Source organism: Empidonax traillii, unplaced genomic scaffold (genome assembly GCF_003031625.1).
Source record: "Empidonax traillii isolate 1590-97213 ecotype Southwest subspecies unplaced genomic scaffold, ASM303162v1 scaffold460:size473327, whole genome shotgun sequence".
Lineage (NCBI taxonomy): Eukaryota > Metazoa > Chordata > Aves > Passeriformes > Tyrannidae > Empidonax > Empidonax traillii.
Genome location: NW_020955653.1, coordinates 8,875 through 16,281, shown reverse-complemented (window position 1 = coordinate 16,281; position 7,407 = coordinate 8,875). Strand labels below are relative to the sequence as shown.

The 7,407-nt window shown below is 46.9% G+C and overlaps 1 long non-coding RNA gene across 1 annotated transcript; it reads left to right on the top strand.

The window, feature by feature from the left end:
* Positions 1–5,502: 5,502 nt before the first annotated feature.
* Positions 5,503–6,753, top strand: LOC114063255. The gene is made up of 3 exons (XR_003572532.1): positions 5,503–5,538; positions 5,729–5,819; positions 6,718–6,753. It is a non-coding gene; the product is annotated as an uncharacterized LOC114063255 (long non-coding RNA).
* Positions 6,754–7,407: the final 654 nt, after the last annotated feature.

Here is a 7,407-nt window from a genome sequence, read left to right as displayed (position 1 = left end):
TGTTAAGCAGGGAAGTGTGTTGAGAAGGAGGCTGTGCCAGTTCTCAGATGGGTCTTTGAAATTTTACAGACTGATTCCAAAGGTAAAGGCAAAGCATTGGCCGACCTGACGCTTTCTCTTGCACTCGACAAGAGTTTGGATGCGCGCTCTGTTACAATAGAGAACAGCAAAGGTAATGCCAGAGGGACTAAATGGTTACCTTTGGAAACTTCTCTGGGGTGACGTGGCTGAGGAGAAGAAGAGTGCAATAAGCACTCAGAAGAATGACAGGCCGGTCGTCTTCCATTAGGGGTCTTGCCAGCAGCAGGAGAAAACCAGAAGGAAGGTGATAACACTCCACGGGATTCTGAGGTACCTACTCTGAAGAGGGCAGTGAGGGCCCTCTGGATCGGTGGCTTCAGGGCGCCTTTCCCTTTGCTGTCGCTTTTGCCACATGCTTGTACCTTGTCCCTGTCCATGCAAATGCTGCAGACACACTGTTCTGTTAGCACTAGGACAAAGTGAGGTCAAGCTGATATCCTAGCTCTTCTTGAAGCTGACCTCCAAGCTGGATTTCTAGAACAAAGCAGTAAGGCTTTCTCCTGCTTACTGTCCTCAGAAGTGCTACAAGACTGGTGTTGTGAGGATTGCTTTCTTCTACCTCACAGTCTGCTTTCTGGGATCCAATAATGTCACATGGTTCCCCTATATCCTACAATCTAGAGATGCTTTTCTGCTGCCTACGTTCTCTCTGGACTGGGCAGGTGTATTTCATGTGCTTTTGAAAGCTCTGCTCAAGAAAGATGCTGAATGTGCTGGTTGTGTTTGCCCCTTTCCTTCCTTCTGTCACCCAATTCCTCTCATTAGGCCTGTTGGCTGAAGCAGAAGTGTTCTGTGCAATGATGGACTAGAAAGAGGCTGTGCCAAATCTCAGTTGTGTCTTTTAAATTACACAGACGGATTGCAAAGGTCAAAAGAAAGAGGCGGCCAATGTGATGCTTCGTGGTACAGTTGGCAAGAATTTGGGTGCGCGCTCTGTTTCAGCGGAGCACAGCAAAGGTAATTCCAAGAGCGACTAAATGGTTACCTGTGTGACTTGCTTTAGGTGGCATGGCTGGGGAGAAGCGGAGTGCAATAAGCACTCAGAGGAATGACACGCCCGTTGTCTTTTGTTAGGGGTGTTGCCAGCAGCAGGAAAAGAGAAGAAGGAAGAGAATGACGTTTTCCTAAAAGATGATGACTTTTCCTGGCTTTTGGAGGTACCTGCTCTGGAGGTGGCAGTTCGGTCCCTCTTGATCAATATCTTGTGAGCTCTTTTCCCTTTGCTGCTGCCATTGTCTCAGGCTTTTACTTTGGCCCTGGACATGCCAGTGCTGCAGAAAAAGTGTTCAGTTTGTGCTACGACAAAGTGAGGTCAAGCTGATATTCTGGCTCTCCTTGAAGCTGACCTCCAAGCTGGATTTCTAGAACAAAGCAGTAAAGCTTTCTGCTGCTTGCTGTCCTCCAAAGTGCTACATGACTGGTGCTCCGGGCATTGGTGTTTTCCACTGCACAGCCTGCTTTCCTGGATCCATTAATATCACGCAATTCCCCTATACCCGACAGTCTAGAGATGCATTTCTTCTGCCTAGGTTCTCCATGGACTAGGCAAGGGTATTTCATGTCCTTTTGAAATCCCTGCTCAATGGAGATGGCACATGTGCTGGCTCTGTTAGCCCGTTTCCTTCCCTATGTAACCCAATCCCTCTCCTTAGTCCTCTTTGCTGAAGCAGAAGTGTGGTGTGTGAAGGTTCATTGAGTAAGTGGCTCTGCCAGTTCTCAACTGTGTCTTTTAAATTACACAGATGGATTGCAAAGGTCAACAGAAAGAGTCAACCAATGTGAGGTTTCGTGCTGCAGTTGGCAAGAATTTGGATGCGCGCTCTGTTTCGACGGAGCACAGCAAAGGTAATTCCAAGAGGGACTAAATGGATACCTGTGTGAACTGCTTTGGGGTGACATGGCTGGGGAGAAGCGGAGTGCAATAAGCACTGAGAGCAATGACACGCCCGTTGTCTTTTGTTAGGGGTGTTGCCAGCAGCAGGAAAAGAGAAGAAGGACGAGATAGATGTTTCCCTAAATGAAGATGACTTTTCCTGGATTTTGGAGGTACCTACTCTGGAGGGGGTAGTGAATTCCCTCTGGATCCACATCTTCTGAGCTCTTTTCCCTTTTGCTGCTGCTATTGCCACATGGTTGTACTTTGGCCCTGGACATGCCAGTGCTGCAGACAAACTGAGGGCAAGCTGATATCCTAGCTCTCCTTGAAGCTGACCTCCAAACCGGATTTTTAGAGCAAAGCAGTAAAGCTTTCTGCTGCTTACTGTCCTTCGAAGTGCTGCAAGACTGTTGTTGTGAGCGTTGTTGTTTTCCACTGCACAGCCTGCTTTCCTGGGTCTATTATTTTCACACGGGTCCCTTATGCCTTACAGTCTAGAGATGTATTTTTCCTGCCTATGTTCTCTCTAAACTGGGCAGGGGTATTTCATGTCCGTTTGAAAACTCTGCTCAAGAGAGATGCCCAATGTGCTGGTTCTGTTTGCCCGTTTCCTTTCTTCTGTCACCCAATCCTGGTCCTTAGCTCTGTTGGCTGAAGCAGAAGTGTTGTACATGGAAGTGTGTACAGAAGAATCCTTTGTCAGTTCTCAGACATGTCTTTTAAATTGCACAGACCGATTCTGAAGGTGCTCCAGGAAATGTGCTGCTTCCTGCTGTGATCGGTAAGACTTTGGATGCGCACTCTGTTGCAGTGGAGCCCAGCAAAGGTAATTGCAGAGATACTGAATGGTTACCTTTGTAAACCTCTATGGGGTGACAGACATGGTTGTGGAGAAGCCTGAGTGACATAAGCACTCAGAGTAACAAGACAATTTTGAACTTTTTTTTAGGTATCCTCCCAGTAGCAGGAGCAGAGAAGGAAGAAAATATTGTCCCCTCTTCTGGGAATAAGGTACTTAGTTCTGTTCTGGCTGAATTGCATTGCCTTTGGCTGAAGTCAGATGGAGCGTGATGCTGCACTCTTGACGAGGATCCTTTTCTCCACTGAGTCTCTGTTTTCTTGCTCGCTTAGCTGCCTACATTGGAGAGAGAAAATCTTCAGCTAAGATTTGATTCTTCAACTCAAACAGATGCTCAGCTGGACATACAGGTGACTCTATTTGAGGTTGACGCAGATATATCCCTAAATAGAGCCTGTCAGTGTAAGCACAAGTGATCTTACTCCTGAACTCATTTTGAAATACTGCTGAGAGGAGGTGATTGAGTCTGGATCTGCGCTATACTTTGGACCTCATTTGGATGGCATTCTGAAGCAGGAAGGGCTGGAATAAGGCTTGCTGCAAGTCCCATTTACGTTCCCTTTGAACACTTCCATAACTTGGTCAAGTGTCCCCCCACAGTCCTTGCAAAAAATTTATTTCTTAAGTCCAATCTAAATCTACCCTCTTTTCATTTTAAACCACTACCTCTCGTCCTGCCGCTACTGGTCTCTGTAAACATCTCTCTCTCTCTTTTTATACTGAAAGACAGCAGTAAGTTCTGCCCAAAGCCTGCTTTTCCCTGGCTGAAAAAGCCCAAGTCTCTCAGCCTTTTTTCACGGGAGAGCTGTTCCAGCCCTCTGGCCATTTATGGCCTTCCTCTGGACTCATTCCATCAGGTCCATGTCTTACTTTTGCTGGGGACCCCAGAACTGGACAGTGCTCCAAGTGAGGTCCCATGAGAGCAGAGTAGAAAGGGAGAATGCCCCTCTCACCCTGCTGGCCAACCTGATGACCCATCTCTTTATATAATCCCATCCGTAAAAGCACCTCTTGTGTTGTCATGTTCTGACTGGTTTCTCCATGTTCATGGAACATCATTTCTTTAGCCATTGCTCACGCAGCTACTGGAAAAGCTTAATGAAGTTCTTGGAAAGAACTCTCCAGCAGAAGCTTCACTCGTTACTATGCAAACCACCAGCAAGGACGTGAAGGAACAGAGAGTGCCGATGCAGGAGAAAGTGGAGAGGTCTGGAATTCAGGTATAGGAAAGGCTGTCTCTTGGCAGCGCCCAAGGCCTTCTTTGTAGTGCACCAGAGCAGGAAACTGATTTTTCCTTGAGAGTTTGATGTAACACCAGATGATTCGGTGTGCAGCTAGCTGTGATGGGAAGGAACAGCACCGCTGCCTTTGGTGTCTACCTGTTGGCATGACTTGAAGTGAGAGTGGAGGGCTGCACTAAGGTGGTGTAGGGACGGAAAAATTCTATGTGAAAGTTTACTCAAGGAGGATAAAAGAATGTTCAGTGAAACCAGTTTTGACTGCTGGGAAAGACACAATGTGGGAGAAAATGATTTCCCATGAATAGCACTGTCTGTATTTCTTTGGCTGCCTGTTTATGAAGCTGACTCCACTGTTGCAAGAAGAGAGAACGCATTCTCACAGACATACTGTGGGGTCCCTACTGGGGAGAGGAGAAGTCCATAGAAGGACAGGGAGAGAACACAGCTTTGAATTTATGTGCATGCAAAAGGTGCTGATATAAAAAGCACCCAGGCTACAGGCTGCATGCTCCTTCCTCCCGCTGTGATTTTTAGAGGGGTATTTTAGGGTTTTTGACTTCAGAGTAAACTTTGCCTTAACACCTTAGCCTTGCCTTGGTGTATGGGGTTACCTGTGTGTGTATGAACTCCAACAGGTGGTCTTAGTGTACTGGACAACTGTGCAACAGGAGTAAGTTGAGTGACATATAATTGACTCAACTAGTTTTATAAGCCTGGTGCTTATGATGAGAAAGATCACTATCCAGGAAGTCACTTTCTCCTTCATTGGACAAGCACATGTGTATTCCTGTCCAAAAGCTGCTTCTCAAGTTTTGCAAAGCATACTATGTGCTGAGAGAGGAGGGGTAGGCATATTGGAGTGCTGAGCTGGTGCTTTGTCGTATTTCCTCATCACACCATCATCGTCGTGGAGTTGCAAAGTCACTTTAGGAGCAGGAGGAGCTTCTAACTGTGTTGGAGTAGCCAAGTGTCTTGGTTCTGGCCAGGACAGGGTTAATTTTTGCAAACACCAGGAGGGGGCGTGGCTAGGACAGAATCATTATTCTATACCACTTGAGGTCATTGCTGGGTGTGGGGGAAGGGAATCTGTTCTGGAGAGAACAGGTCCCTTCTGGTTGAGTAAGTGTGGTGTGGAAGGAGGAGCTGGATAATGCCAGTGCTGAGCATTTTGTATGTGGATCACTTGCCCATCTCTTGCACGCTTTTGGAGGAAGTAACGTGGGTTTCAAGAGTTTTCATGAGTGTCAAAGCAGTGCAGTTTTTCGAACAAACATAAGCTGTCTACTGAGGATTCTTGTTGGGGTTTGACATCTGCAGGAACCCAAAGAGCGTCATGTCCAGAATGAACGTTCTCCTGAGTTATTGAAGAACCCCCCAAAGGAGAAGGAAATAAAAATTTCCGGGAACCTGCAAGACCCTCCTCCTTCAAACAACACGTCTTTACGTGCAGCTATCCGTGAGCTGCAAGAACGCTTCCATTGGTAAGCCAGTGCAGCAAAGCTTCCCTTTTTGTGATTGTGTAGAAACAAGAGGACTTACTTGTATCCCAGTTAGATACTAATACATGATTTTCAAAGATGCTTTTCATTTTAGATGAGGTTCTTTCACACTGTTCCTTTGGGATTTGTGCTCTTCTGGACTTCTTTCATAAGACCTGTACTTATTTTTCAGTCTCGAAGTTGACTACGCCAGGCTGGAAGCCACATTCCAGTGTCAAGCCAAAACCATAGAAATAATTGAGAAGTTGCGGCAAACCAAAAAGGTACTCAGGGCCTTCCCTTTTATGACCCACAGAGCCTCGTTCCATATTCATGTGGGCAAATTTTACAATGAGCTTTTCCTAGAGAGAATCTAGGAGAGATCAGTTCCTCTGTTCTACTGACTACAGATTGCTCTGAAAGTCCTGTCTGTTACCCAGCTTTCTGGCATTTTAAGTTGTCCATGAGACTAAACCAAATCCTACCAATTGCTGTCTGACCTCCAAAGATGAAAATCCCTTTGCACAGTGGAGGGCACAGGGACCTGTGGCCTTACCAGGACTGGACACTCTGAGACATGGCAGGAACTCAGACTTTAGCAAGCTTAGATCGTAAGGGTATAAAAGGCCTGGGTTTTCTTTTGTTCGGGGTCCCTCCTCGGAGGCACCCAGCTTGAGCAGCCATTTTATTATTGCACCATAATTAAACTATTTGAAGGATTGAGATGACTGAGACTCTGCTGTGGGAAGCCTGGGGTCAAGCTGTTAAGGAAACCTTATCTGACTGTGTGAGCGTGGGGTGTGTAGGGAGTCAGGCGGGGAAACCATCGGCTCACTGGAGCCACCCACTGCAGAGTGACTCGGCTCAAGGGACTGCCAGAGTGGCTCCTGAATGATAGGACAGGAAAGTTTCCTTAGCAGTTGCATCTGATTCCATGCATTCAGAAGCCAGGGGAATGGCATGAAGCTGTGTCAGGGGAGGTTTACTTCAGATGTTAGGAAAAGGTTCTTCACCCAGAGGGCAGTTGGACCTTTTCTCCATGCAGGAGACTTTCTTGGCACATTACTGCTCCAGCCACCCTCCGTGTTTTACAGAGCACAGGAGTCAGCTGCAAGGGAATATTTTCTACTCTTGCTATCCTGTCCACCCCCACAGCTGGTGCCAACTCTTTCTCTCCCACAGACATGCAATTGCTGCACCATCCACGGAGGAACGAGGCTCAAACTACCATGAGAAACAAAGCCATCTCTCTAGCGCAATTAAGCCAGCAGTGCTTGAGCCCTTTCAGTGAAGACTCCGAGGCAAACTACATGGAGAAGGGTGCTCTGGGGCTGAGATCTGCTTTGAGGCTCAAGACACCAGAACGCCCACCAGAACAACAGCCCAAAAGAGGGCTCCACCCCAGACTCCGCCTATTCTGAATATCGCACCAAAACTGTACAAACCCCTGACTTTACATGGATAACTTTGGGCTGGTTTTATCCAGAGTGAGCTGGCTTGCCCCCGACATTGCTTAAAATAAATACCATTTGCTACCTAAAGTCTCAAAACTGTCTCTGAGCAGTTTTTATTGCGTCTTTTGGGGCATCACCCCCTGCTCCTGGAACAGACTCATTTGTCCATAAAGTGAGGAAATGAAGTCTCCAAATTCCATATTGCCTAAAAAGCAGCAAAAGGCAATAGCAAATGCAAAAGGACCGCACGTTTTGTGTCAAGTTTTGGAAGGCTGTAGAGACCTTTCATGCTCAGACAGCCCGAAGCAGAGCACAAAGGACCTGGCAGCAATCATTCTGCATGCACCATAGCTAATGACAGTATCATAGACCAGTATGGTAATCTACAGTAGATTTGCACAAAGTCCCAAAGTACCAG